We start from the raw sequence: 13,910 nt of genomic DNA, 5'->3' as shown, positions 1-13,910 counted from the left end.
CATGAGTCAATTTTCGTGTTCTTTATTTATAATTATAGTACAATTCATATCATTATAGGAGAGCATTCTATTCACATTGGTAAAAGTCAATCAGAAAAAGGAATGGTGTAGGATCAAAGGAAGAATATTAGATATGAATTCAAAGGACTTGGATTCAAATTCTGTCCCTGTGACCTATTACCGACATGATTCTGAACAATTAATCCCTTCATCTCTCTCAGCATCCATTCCTTCATCTTCAAAGGGAGGAGGTTAGACTGGATGAACTCTAAGTCACTTTTAGCAATAAATCTATGATCATAATCTGACATCCATGTAGGATCATGGTGTGACCCTGGAGCTCAGTGTAGACTAGAGAATATAAAGTCCCCAGCATTTACGTGTGTGCCTGGGAGACCGAATACCATGAAAATATAGACGACTATGCCACCATGCCATGACCGTGGGGACTAGGAGGAAAAGGGAAGCCAAAATCTCTCCAAAGGCAAGAAGGGTCAGTGGTTAGGGGCCAGAGGGTATAGATGCATGCCTAACTAGAGCTACTAAAAAAAGAGTTATGGCTGCCTTCATTTTCTAGGAACTAGCAAATGGGGTAGCTAGGTAGCACGACAGATTGATAAAATGCCAGTCAAGAAGACCTAAGTTCAAGTCCAGCCTCAGATATTACTAACTGGGTGACCCAGGGAAAGTCACTTAACCCCATTTGCCTCCGTTTCCTCTTTGGAGAAGGAAATGGCAAACCACTCCAGTCTCTCTATCAAGAAAACCTCAAATACGGTCATGACTGAAACAACTGAACAACAAATACAAATGGTAACGTTTCCTCTTCCTTGTTCCTTCAGCCTAACTGGGAGCTGGAAGTAGGGCGCTGGGCCTCCCTCTCTCATCAGTGGCTACGGGTGCTTAGATGAAGAGCTTTGACCTACTCCTTAGGCAGCCTGGTATCCCCTCTGCTCTCAGAGGCTCATTATATTTATGCCAGATTTAGTGCCACTCCCTGTTTATCTTCACATACTCAAATTCCCTCTGTTTCACATCTTCCCCATTAGACTGGGAGCTCTTTATGGGCAGAGACTGTCCTTTGCCTCTTTTTGTATCCCCATTTCTTAGCCCAGTGCCTGGAACATAGTAGGTGCTTAACAATTATGTATATGTAGGTGTGTCTATATATTACTGTAGGACAGTTGAGACAGTGGTGGTTTTCAAGTACACAGAGAAAAGGAAACTTCCCTTCTGAAACACGGGGATTTCCCTCGATGGGGGCTCAAAAATGAACCAAAAAGATGTTTTTTGATAACTTTTATGATAACTCCCTGAAAGCAGGGAGAAGACCGCGTCCCATCAATCCTGGCCTTTCCAGGGACCACGTACTGAGCATAAATGAGTTGGCAGCATTAGGAAGAAAGAGATTTGGCAAATAGAAGCATTCTCCCCACACTCCTCTGAAGCAAAGCTCTACAACAACTCTCCTTCCTTTCCCAGAGCAGAGACAGGCGAGTCATGCCTGAAGGAAAGTGTCCGCCAGCACGAAGTCGGGGTGCCAGACAGGGAGCAGCTCTTTCTCCTCTTCAGCCAAACACCTCTGATCACCAAGTCCTTAACAAAGCACATGATCCCATCCACGTTTACAGCCTTCCTCTCATTTGTTTTCTATTCAAAATCGCTCATATTAACCACAGCCAGAGAAAGCATTTGAAATATGTTATGTGCAAGCTGGGAAAAAGAATCAATATTGGAGAAGAAAAGCAAGAGGAGAGATGAACACAGCAGAGTAGGGTCATGGGTTATTCCGAGAGATGTCGGATTCTTCCCAGCCCATTTTATTTTTTTATTATTTTTTTTAAACCCTTACCTTCCGTCTTGGAGTCAATACTGTGTATTGGCTCCAAGGCAGAAGAGTGGTAAGGGCTAGGCAATGGGGGTCAAGTGACTTGCCCAGGGTCACACAGCTAGGAAGTGGCTGAGGCCGGATTTGAACCTAGGACCTCCCATCTCTAGACCTGACTCTCAATCCACTGAGCCACCCAGCTGCCTCCCACCACCACCCCATTTTAAAGAAGCCTTGAGGAAGAAACCTACAGAAATACAAATAAAACAAATTGATCTTACATCATTTGCAGATATAGAAAATGTTACAGAGATTCAGGAAAGCCGAATATCCCCACTAAGAAAAGTTAGCATTAAATCCCAACCATTTGGAAACCATGTTTAGTACCAGGAGAGAATTTTGCCAACCTAGTAAAAGCTTCGTGGTGTTGTTCAGACATTTCAGACATGTCTGACCCTGTATGATCCCATTTGGAGTTTTCTTTGGCAAAAATACTGGAGTTCTTTGCCAATATTCTTCTCCAGTTCATTTGACAGATGAAAAGTCGAGCCCAACAGGGTTAAGTGAGTTGCCCAGGGTGAGTTGAATTCACTGGGATGACTCTTCCTGACTCCAGGACTAGCACTCTATCCATTGCTCTCCTAACTACCTAACTTGTGACCCTGGGGAAGTCATTTCCCCCTGTTGGCCCATTTCCTCATCTGTCAAATTAGCCAGAGAAGGAAATGGCAAGCCTCTCCAGCATCTCTGACAAGAAAGCCCCAAATGGGATCACAACCCAACTGAAAAATGACTCAACAATACCAATAAGAACAGCTTGCTGCCAATGGCAAACCCTTGCATTTAAAGCTCTTTCCAGCCTGTGCCCGGCCTCCTTTCCCAGCTTCATTGTCCATTAGTGCCTTTCCCCTATTCTCCCAGAAAGCCTTTCTATCCTGCTGGCTCTCTTTTCACACGACCTGCCAGCTCGTCTCCATGACTTTGTTCCTCACCTCCACCTCTTGACACCCTTTATTTCCTTCAGAGCTCATCCCAAGCACTTCTAGGTTTTCACAAAGGATAAGGGGCCACTAGAATAATATTAGTACTCCAGTTTATCTACAAAATGGGTAAAATGGGTTTTACCAGGAAGGAAAGATCATTAATAATGTTATTCCTAGGCAGGAAGGAAAGAAGTAAGCATTTCCTAAAGGTCTACTGGGTACTGGGTGCCTTGCCCTATGCTGAATACTTTATAAATATTATCTTATTTGATCCTCACAACAACACTTGAAGATATATGCTATTATCATCCCCATTTCATAGCTAAGGAAGCTGAGGCAAATGGAGGTTAAATCATTCGCCCAGGGTCATACTTCAAGTAAATGACTGAGACTGGATTTGAACTCAGGTCATCCTGACTTCAAGCTCAGCACTCAATGAATTTCTCACTAATGGGCTAGGAAAGGGGAATTGCCCCTCCCCTCCCCTCCCTTCCTCTCCCCTCAACACATAATGTACATAAAACTAAAGTACATTCCCTGCCTGGATGAGCCTGAGATTGTAGCTCAGACCCCTAGGGACAAGAGTATGTAGGTAAATATTTAACAACTGGCTTTCCAAAGAATTGCAGGACAAGTTTGTAAATTTAATCTGTGCTATTAACATCTTCTCCATCACAACCAACACACTAAATCAAGCCCTCATTTGCATCACTTTCCTATTTCCAAGATGTACATTTTCCCTAAAAATTAACAAGCAGTTTGCCAAGTTTACCCCAGTTGGCGACAGCACACCCTAGCCTAGCTGCTGCTGCTTTCTTTTTCCTTTCCTGATCATAGATGGCTGAGAGGGACACATCTAGACTTAAAGGCCATTTTCTGAATCTTGAGAGATTAGGACATCCATTCTGGGCCAGCAGCACTGGCAAAAGACAAATAAGAAATTCCAAGAAACAAGGAACCAGAGAGAATTGTTTGAGCCATTCGGTTTTGGTGCTTTTCCGTCTTCACCTCCCAGATCATAGTGGTGACTGCAATTTGTGGGAAAATGATTTCCCTTGTTCTAGTTGGCCCTTAGAGATGACAGATGGGTCGATTTGTGCTCAATATAAGGGTTAGCATCTTAGCATTCTAGCAATGGCATGGAGTCAGGAAGTCTCCTCTTCCTGAGTTCAAATCTGGCTCCAGACGCTTACTAGCAGTGTGACCCTGGGCAAGTCACTTAACCCTGTTGGCCTCAGTTTCCTCATCTGAGCTGCTGAAGAAAATGACAAACCACTCCAGTATCTTTGCCAAGAAAACTCCTAATGGGGTCTTGATAAGTTAGTCACAACTGCAATGACTGAACAACAAATTTTGAATTATTCTTCAGGGCAGATGGTAACGAAGGTGGAAGGGTCACTTAATGGGGATATTGTAGACAGGGTTGGACTAAATGGCCTCTGAAATTCAGTTAACACTGTTGTTCTACATTCCATCAAAATACATAAAAATAAATAATACAAATACAAACAAAAACAAAAATAGTTTTTATTCTCGATCTCTTTCCTATAATCTTATGAAATGATTGCTAGAATTAGAGTGAAAAACAGCCCATTTCAGCTACTTTATGAAAGAGATAGCATTCCAATAGAAATACAAGAGGTCCCAAAAGTCTTGGTGCAATATTAAGTTTTAATAAGTTTAAATGATCAGAATAAGTAAGCCTCCCTTCCCCCGCCTCCCCTCCAGGTATCACCTAAGAGAGAATTAAGTCTAGGACTGCCTCCCATTTATAGACACTTACTGTTAATTTGTGTTAGTGTATTAGAACTCAGGACATTTCTTGTAAACGGTACAATGAAAAGCCAAGCTGCTGCTGGCCCAGAGAGAAGCTTACACAGTAGCTTCAACGTCTCCACTAAGAGATTTTAAGCATGAACAAGTTTTAAAGTATCCTAAGATTTTAAAAACACTCTGAATCTATCTGCTGTCTATACCCATGCAGCCAATGATATGTGTGTGTATGTATATGCATGACATTTAGACTCACAGACAGGGGCATCAATTGCCATTCTTGTATTCCTACTAATTCATGCAACTCTTTTACTGGCCACTTAAAATATATTCTAGCAGAGGCGACATGAGCAGACAGACAGTGCCCAGCATGCAAGTGGGGTTTTTCTTTTTTCCCTGGACAGAAAAACACAAATTTATTGAAAACATTTAAGTCCATTCCCAAACCTAATCGGGCAAATCTAGCAGCCCTTCCTGGGTGAAGTTCATTACATTTTCCCTTAAGGATTTATTTACCCAAACGTGCTATAATCCTGGGAAGACTATACAGAAGTGTATTTGAAAAGGTTTACAAGGAGAAATAAAATCGTTTCCAATTGTACACTCGTAGTCTATGAATAACACTTGGCCCAGCGTGAGGACAGCAGGAGGAGACTCCGGATCACAACTCAAACGAAAGGCTTTTTTGGAAACTGAGGCTGATGAAAACTGGGACTGTAAGGTTCAGGCTGGAGAGGAGAGGAAGCGTGGAATACCGTAGAGTGAGTTTGTGATGGAGGAGGTCTGGGTTTCTGCTGCAGCCCAGGGCTGAGCAAGCTGGTCCTCTGGGAGGTTAGGAATGAAATGAGCCAATTGTGGTACCCTGCTGTAGAACATCTAACAGTTAGCAAAAGGAGATGGACTGAGCGGGAGCAGAGAAGGACCTTCATCAAGGTCCCTGAGTCGATTCTGCTCAGTACAACTCTGTAGCCTGACTTGCCCAGGCCCTTTCCAAGCATGGGGGAGTGAGCGGGAGCATGAGATCAGTTTGGATACCTTTTAAGAATAATGAAGAACTAGGGAATGAGAGCCACTGGGACGTGTTCTGCAGAATACAGTCCTCAACATGGACTTCAGCAGAGGATGGAATTGAAGACCATTTCCTGTTGGCTTTCTCTGTTGACTGTTGAGCCAGACCTAGATGTGATTACAAAAAAGCACTAACTGGCCAAATCAAGTTCTTTTTCCTGGTAGTCATCAAAGGAAAACGTGCTATAAGTGGGGGAAAAAAAACCCTCAGGTTATTTTTTCACATGAATCAAAGAAATATTTGATGTGCAGATCAGGAGGAAACAAGCACCTTTACCATTTCATAACTCTAACCATTGTGAATTCTGTTTATTGACTATCAAAAAAATGACCAATCTGATTCAATAGATCAAAACTGGGGATGGTGAGAATAAGCATTTATGTAGCACCTGGTATGTACCAGCAGTGGGCTTGGAATGAGGAAGACTCATCTTCATTAGTTGAAATCTGGCCTCAGACATTCACTAGGCACTTAACCCCGCCTGCCTCCTCCTTTGTAAAATGAGCTAGAGAAGGAAATGCCAAACCATTCCAATATCTTTGCCAAAAAGATCCCAAGGGAGTCACAAAGAGTCGGACCTGAGTGAAATAACTGAACAAGATTATTATGTGTAAGGCACTGAGCTATAGGCTTTTTTTTAAAATATGACCTCATTTAGGGATTCATTATGAAGATAAAAAGAAAAGTAAGGTGAACATGTAAGAGACTTGTGATTTTGCTTATGTACAATCTTCTTTTTTCTTTATATATGGGGATTCTTGTCTTAAGAAAAGAAATATGTTATCTCATTTAATCTTCACAACGACCCTTTAAAGTGGGTGCTGTTATTATCCCCACTTTATATTTGAGAAAATGGAGGCCCAGGGACCATATAGGCTCAAGGCCAGTAATTATTGTGACAGAGGATGGCACTAGAGAAAAAGTGCCAGGCTGAAGAGTGTGTGAAACTGATCACCTCAATGGGGGAGGGGCCCCAGGAGTGAGGAATCTTGAGGAGAAGACTCCAGCTGGTAGAGGGGTTGGTGGTGCTCAGTCCTGAGGAGTCAAAGACAGAAGGTGGGAAAAAGACTTTCTCCTGAGGGTTACCCACTTTTCCTGCTGGTGACTAGAAATCTCCCCCCCCCCCCCAACACTTCCCAATTGAAGGGACTTTCTGAAGGGAAACCTGAGCAGACTTTACCTCAGCTCCCGTTGCCCAGGGGTGAGTCAACCTGACTTTCTCTCAGGGGGCTCAGGCTGCCAAGGCCTGAGTTTCCCCCAGACTCAAGGAGGAAGGGGAAAGGGTTCAGTTAGAGACAGAGACCCCCTTTTCCCACATTCCTTTCCCATTCTTCCCTGCCCGTTATTCCTCTTGTATTACCTGATTGAGTTGACATGAAAAGTTATCTGTTCCCCAAGTTGAGTGTGAGTGAACAGATCAAGGGGAGACCCCTTGTAGTGGAGGTGGGACAAGAGGGACAAGAGTGAATTGGGGAGGACAGCTTTAGCTAAGGAGGAAAGGCAGAAAGGGGAAAAATCTTCAAACCCCCTCTCCTCTCTCTGAGCCAACTGATTACATTCTGCTGTCTCCCCTGAAGCCCACTTTGAGAAGGGGGTTCTCCTTTCTTTCCCCCTCTCCATACTGAAAGACCAAACTTCCCTCGGGGTACAAACTTTTCTCTTTTCTCTTTTTTTTTTTAATACATTATCTGCGATCAAATTTGAACTCGGGTCTTCCTGATGCCCAATGTTCACTAGCCCCACCAGCTGCCTCTACATTACTTTTCAGGCTTTTTTTTTTAATAGCAGGTGTATTTTCCTTTTGCACATCAATATCATTCAGGATTCCTTGAAAGATATAACAACAGAAATAACACTGTTTGACATTTCTCTGATAAGAAATAATAATTGAGTCATAAAGTTGGGAGAGATATGCTGGCTAAAGATATGTGTCACTCTCATGGAGGAAGTCCACTGAAGGGTTCAAGTCAAAGATGGATTCCTTGTGGATGACAAGTATAAAAAGCCAGATCTGCCTCAGATGAGGCTAATATTTTAGGCTAAGGAATGAAATGAAAAGAGACATTTGTAGACTATTTAGCAGTTAACAAAAGAAAGCTTGTTAAGCTGTAACATGGTGAGGATACACAAAGAGATTACAGTTGATAACTTTTGAGTAAAGATTCTCTGCTTCTCTATTCCCCATAATGGTCTTTGGTTAAAAGCCTGAGGGATGAATCAGCTGGATTGATTCTCATTCCCCTTTCCTTTTTTGTGCTCAGGTGACCAGGATTCCATATCAGTCCAAGTCTTATTCCCTTATACCAAAGAAATTGTAAAGATAGTTTCAATACATTTTAAAGAAAAACTGAACTCTCCTGATTGAAGTAGGGCCTTAAGAAAAACTAACCTGACCTATGTGGAAAGGTCCCAGGAAACTTTACTAACTATTGCACTGAAATCCTCTAGATATTCCTATTTGCAAATGACATTGTGCTGATTTCCTCAAGCCCCACAGTGTTTTAGAACCTCTGGAAGAGATGTGTTACAATTCAAAGAAGTTTGGGCTGTCCATAGCCATAGGAAAGATCCAAAGGATAAACAATGTCTATCGCCAGATTTCAACATTCATCTGTATGTATACAATAGATAGATGGATAGATAGACAGACAGACAGACAGATAGATAGATAGATAGATAGATAGATAGATAGATAGATAGATAGATAGAGATAGGTATAGATATAGATATATATCCGCCAAATAGTACATATATCTGGAACAGGCAGTATTGTTATTCAGTCATTTTTAGTCATGTCCACTTTTCATGATCCCATACTGGAGTAGATGGCCATTTCCTTCTCCAGTTCATTTTATAGATGAGGAACTGAAAAAAACAGGGTAAAGTGACTTCTTGGGGTTACACAGCTAGTAAATGTCAAAGGATGGATTTGAACTCAGGAAGATGAGTCTTCCTGACTCCAGATCCAGTGCTCTATCCACTGCCCACTTAGTTGCCCCTGACTCTGTGACTATACTAAAGTGAAAACCCATCAGTGAGTTAAGGAGATGTCTACCCCAAGCATGTGAAGCCTTCCCTTGACACAATGGACAGATAAGAATGATTTGTTCTAACAGCCACAAAAGTGATGGAAGCAGGTACTGTGGAGTTCTTAGAGCTTGGTCATATCAAGGAAGATGCCACTCCATCCTAGGCCATTGTCAGTCACCCTGACTTTTGCCTTGCCACTGGATTTTAATGACTCTGGAAGAGAAGGTGAGGCTGATTGCTTTGCACTTAGTCGATTTATGGAAAAGTCAAGATATCACCCTGGAATGTCATTGGTCCTCTTTGAAAATGAAGGACAAACAACAACATCCTCAGCAGCTAGCATAGTGCCTGGCAATTAGAAGGTGCTTAATTAATGCTTGTTGATTGATTGAAACTGTGAAATGATATGCTTACCTCAAGATCCAAGTGTATAAATCAAACTGTCCTACATGTCTGAGTTCCCATCAAAACTTCCTTCTGCTTGAATTTGTATGTTTAAAAGAAAAATCATTACCTTTTCTGTCTTAGAAACTATAGTGTATTGGTTCTAACATAGAAGAACAGTAAGGACTAGGCAGTTGGAGTTAAATAACTTGCCCAGGGTCACACAGCTAAGAAGTGTCTGAAGCTAGATTTGAATTCAGGACATCCTATCTCCAGTCCTGACTATCCATTGAACTAAGCTGTCTTGAATCTGCATATTTTAATAATTCACTAACACTCTCTCTTTTTTTTTTTTGGTAGTGTCACTATCACTCTCTTCCCCATTTCACTCTCCAACTTTCCCCCCCCCAAATGAGAGAAAATTCTTCCCTCATAACAAATTAGTGGTCATTCAAAACAAATTCCCACACTGGTAATGTCTTTTTTTTTTTAAGTCCCATTCTGTACCTTTAATCTATCATCTCTCTGCCAAGAGGTGAGGAGCTGATTTATTACCAGTCTTCTGGAGTTAGAATTGGTCCTGAGTTGTTCATCCTTCTAATACTGCAGATTGAAGAACAGTTGTAGATCTGCATTGGCAAAGGGAATTTCCTTACCTAGAATTCTCTTCCTAGAGGAAATGAGAGGAGATCTGGACAAAACCAAAAAATGGGTAGATTTCCTTGTGCTGGAAAAGTAAGTTTGGCCACTTACAGAAATTTTTTTTTCAATAACTAACAAATTGGGACTCATAATAACATCCACTTATCCTTTGCATCAAAATTCCCTCATCCTTGCTTCATTTCTATTGCTACTAATATTGAAATACTTGATTTGAATGTGAAAATATTATAAGAAGTCTTACTATAGATGTATCTTTTTTTTTTAAACTAGATGCATGATTTTACCAGGTAGAAAACAACTTTTATCAAAGCCTTTCTGCTGCATGCTCTGAATGTTAAAGTCTTAGAGAATAGAGGAAAGTGTTCAACAGTATTGAGACTCTATGTAATTAGCCAAGGGTCCCAGAGCCAGGATGAATATGAAGGGGACTTGATCTTAGGCCCTCCTCCCTGAGGCTGGCTGGATTTTCATAGCCTATAACCATGTTGGTGAACCTATGGCATGCATGCCAGAGGGAACTGCGATCTTCCCCCTCTCCACCACACCTGAGGACATTTCTCCCATCACCCATTCCTTTGCCCAGCAGACCAATGAGAGTGCTTCCTCCCTCCTCTGTCTGGGATAAGGGGGCAACTCATATGCGAAATGAGTATGTAATTTGGGCACTCAGTCTCTAAAAGATTCGCCATTGCTGCCCTATACTATAGCACCTGGGTGGTTAGGTTGCAATGAAGAGAACTCTGGGTTTGGAATCACAAAGAATCATGAGTTCAAATTAGGACTTGGATACTTACTAGCTGTATGACCCTGGGTGAGTCTCTTAATTCTGTTTTCTTTAGTTTCTTCATCTGAAAAAATAAGCTGGAGAAGGAAATGGCAAACTACTCCAGTATTTTTGCCAAGAAAACCCCAAATGGAGTCTTGAAAAGTCAAACATAACTGAAAAGGCTGAACAACAAAATATTATACCTGCTTCCAGCTTTACTAGCAATATTTCTTTCCAGAAGTTGTATGATAAAATCAGGAAAGCTTTAGCCTAAGGAGAAGACTCATGATTATAGCAATGTTTGCAAGAGGAAGTGCTATGTTGAGCGTATAATCACCAGAAACAAATTGAGCAGACAAAGTGAAGCAGAGCCACAGCTGTGAAGAGAGGGAAACCACCTGGCCACCCTTAATGCTCCCTAGGGTTTTGTTTCAGGTCCATTATAAGCAGGTGGCTTGGTCTACTATCTCAACTCCCCTCTTTCTACCCAACCCCCATACACACACAAACACAGCAAAAGTTATTGAGTAGGACACACATGGCTAACCAACCTTAATAGTTGTAAACATCTGCTTTAAGCTCTAGATTTCAAATGAATTGAAAAGATATGACTTTGGGGATCAGCCATCTCAACACTTCCTTACCCTGTATTCACATCCTTGATTACCATAGTCACATATATGCAAGGACACGCACACACATGCACGCGCACGCGCGCACACACACACACCACTAAGTGTCCAGTAAGAGAATTATGAAGAATCCATGCTTAGCATTTCCTAGGTTTTTCATAGGAATAAGAACTGTTAGAAATGCTAAAGATTGTCCAGTTCAACTTCTTTATTTAATGTGCAGCAGACCTGAATGACTCTCCTAATTCTCACTTACACTCTTGGCTTAGATTCCCAGACAGTGACTGCTCCCTAAAGTTCAGAGACAGGGGAGGAAGGGATGCTAGTGGTACTTGGCTCCTCCTACTGCATGTTCTCCCACAAATACACACACCATCTGTAGGAAGAGAGAATACAAATTCAGGGTATAATGGTTGTGAGGCGAACATTCAGGGAACATATGTGGTCAAGCGTCTTCATTTTTCTAGTACTAAAAGGCCTAAAGGTCTTTTTCTCTTCAGTGAAGTCCTCACAGATCTCTTCCTGTGTGTGCTATCTCAGCTGAGTGAGTTCTTTAGCTGGGCTTCCCTGGGACTACTCCTCGCTGTGATTTGATTTATTTTTTAACTTAAAAAATTTTTTTTCACTTACATGTAGCAACAATTTTTGACAATTATTTTCTCACATTTTGTGATTTAGATTCTCTCCTTCCTTCTCTCCCCCTCCCTGAGGCAATAAATAGTGTGATATAGGGTATATTAGTGCTTTCATGAAATACATATTTCCATATTCCTCATATTATGGCAAAAGACATATCACATGCAATAAAAAACTCATGAAAGAAATAAAGTAAAAGATTCTATATTTTGATCTGCAGCCAGACTCTAACAGCTCCTTCTTTGGCTTAGGATAGGATTTTTTTTTTATCCTGAGTCCCTTGGGGTCATTTTAAAACCTTGTTTTGTTGAAAATAGCTTAGTCCTTCACAGATGTTTGTTGTACGATATTTCTGTTACTATAGACATTGTTCTTCTGGTTCTTCCCACTTTACTTTGTGTCTATTCATATAAGTCTTTATAGGGTTTTTTTTAACTCATTCTGTCATTTCTTGTGGTGCTCTAATATTTAATTATAAACACATACTACAGCTTGTTCAACCATTCCTGAACTGATAGACACAGCCTCCATTTCCAATTCTTTGCTGCTAAAAAACAAAAAAGAAGAAGAAGAAGAAGAAGAAGAAGAAGAAGAAGAAGAAGAAGAAGAAGAAGAAGAAGAAGAAGAAGAAGAAGAAGAAGAAGAAGAAGAAGAAGAAGAAGAAGAAGCTACTAAAGAGATTTTTGTATAAGTAGGTCCTTTTCCCCTATCTCTGATTTCTTTGGACTACAGATCCAGGCATGGTATAGCTGGAGAATTGTTTTTGGTCCTTTGAGCGTGGCTCCATATTACTCAACAGAATGGTATCATCTATTACATTAGAGAACTCCTTGATGGTTTGACTCTTGATATCCAGGACTAGCTCTTTCCTAAGTCTACATCTGGCATGTTCGAAGCATTGCTCCTTTTCCTGAAAGCATTTCCTTTCCTTAAGTGACTGTCTTTCTGTATCCATGTCAGTTGAAAATGTATTTCTGTGGTTCCTGCAGTGTCCTCTAAAGGTTGAGTCAGTCTGCTTCTAAAGAAGAGAGAAGTGTGAGAAATCCTCTCTTCCTCCACTATCCCAATGGCAAGATTCTACTTAGGGAAAATTTCTTTTGCTCTTGACTTTTGCTTAGCTAGCAACTCCGTTTTTTAATGGTACTTACAAGTAGACAAGGCTGATTTTCCACCACTCAATTAACTGACTTCCTTTAAATTTTGTCAAAGTATTCACACTTCCTAAAGTATCTTGAGTAGTTCTTCATTCCCTCTGTTACATACTCTTTGCTTTCTATTACATCACTTATGGTGGGGAAGGGGAAGATGACTAAATCCTTTTCGCACCTTCTTCCGTCTATTTAAATGTTTGCTACTTTGAGTGTGCTTTTCTTTTCTCCAAAATACATATTTCCAGTTCTGGATCTCTCTCTATATAGTAATTTTAGGTAAATTGGTGGAGGGAAGAGCACGATGGATTGTCCTTTTAAGTGTCTTTGCCTGTGCCATGCATTACGGTCTCAGAAAAAGCCAGTTCTTCATCCCCAAATGAATATTCTTCCAGAAGTTTGTAGGTCTATCATCGGTAGACAAAACTGAGACTTAACAAATGGCTACACTTCTTAACTAATGGCATTTATAAAAGTCTCAGAAGTTATAACTTGTCTTGGTGCTTTCAAAGGCTTTCCCCAACCCACAAGCTCCAAAGGAGTGAAGAAGAGCTTTCCATCCTCAGAGGCAAAACCTGGACCCTATACAGTTCCAAGAGCAGCCAGTTGAGCAGGGTCCAATGCTGAAATTTCTCTGAACCCAGGTAACATTCACCCTCCATTACTAAGACAAGTGGGACTACAGTGGAATTGTGTGTTGGCTACCGGAGTGTGAGAGAGGAGGGGATGGAAAGAACATGAATCATGGAACCATGGCAAAACAGTCTAAATTAATTAAATTAAAAAAAAAAAAGACAAGTGGAAAAGATTTAAAAGACCCCAAAGATATATGGGGCTCCCCAATAGAGATGAAACACTTGGTGTTGATTATGTTCCTTAGCCCCATACACAGATGAAATGTAAGCCTAGAGTTTAGAGGGAACTTTTTAAAGGTGATATAGGTTATACATAAAAATGATATACGTATGTGCATGTGTATGACACACATATATATATAC

This window comes from Monodelphis domestica, chromosome 4, assembly GCF_027887165.1.
Source record: "Monodelphis domestica isolate mMonDom1 chromosome 4, mMonDom1.pri, whole genome shotgun sequence".
In the NCBI taxonomy this organism is placed as follows: domain Eukaryota; kingdom Metazoa; phylum Chordata; class Mammalia; order Didelphimorphia; family Didelphidae; genus Monodelphis; species Monodelphis domestica.
The sequence above is the reverse complement of the archived record's forward strand: the minus strand, read 5'-3'. Positions refer to the sequence as shown.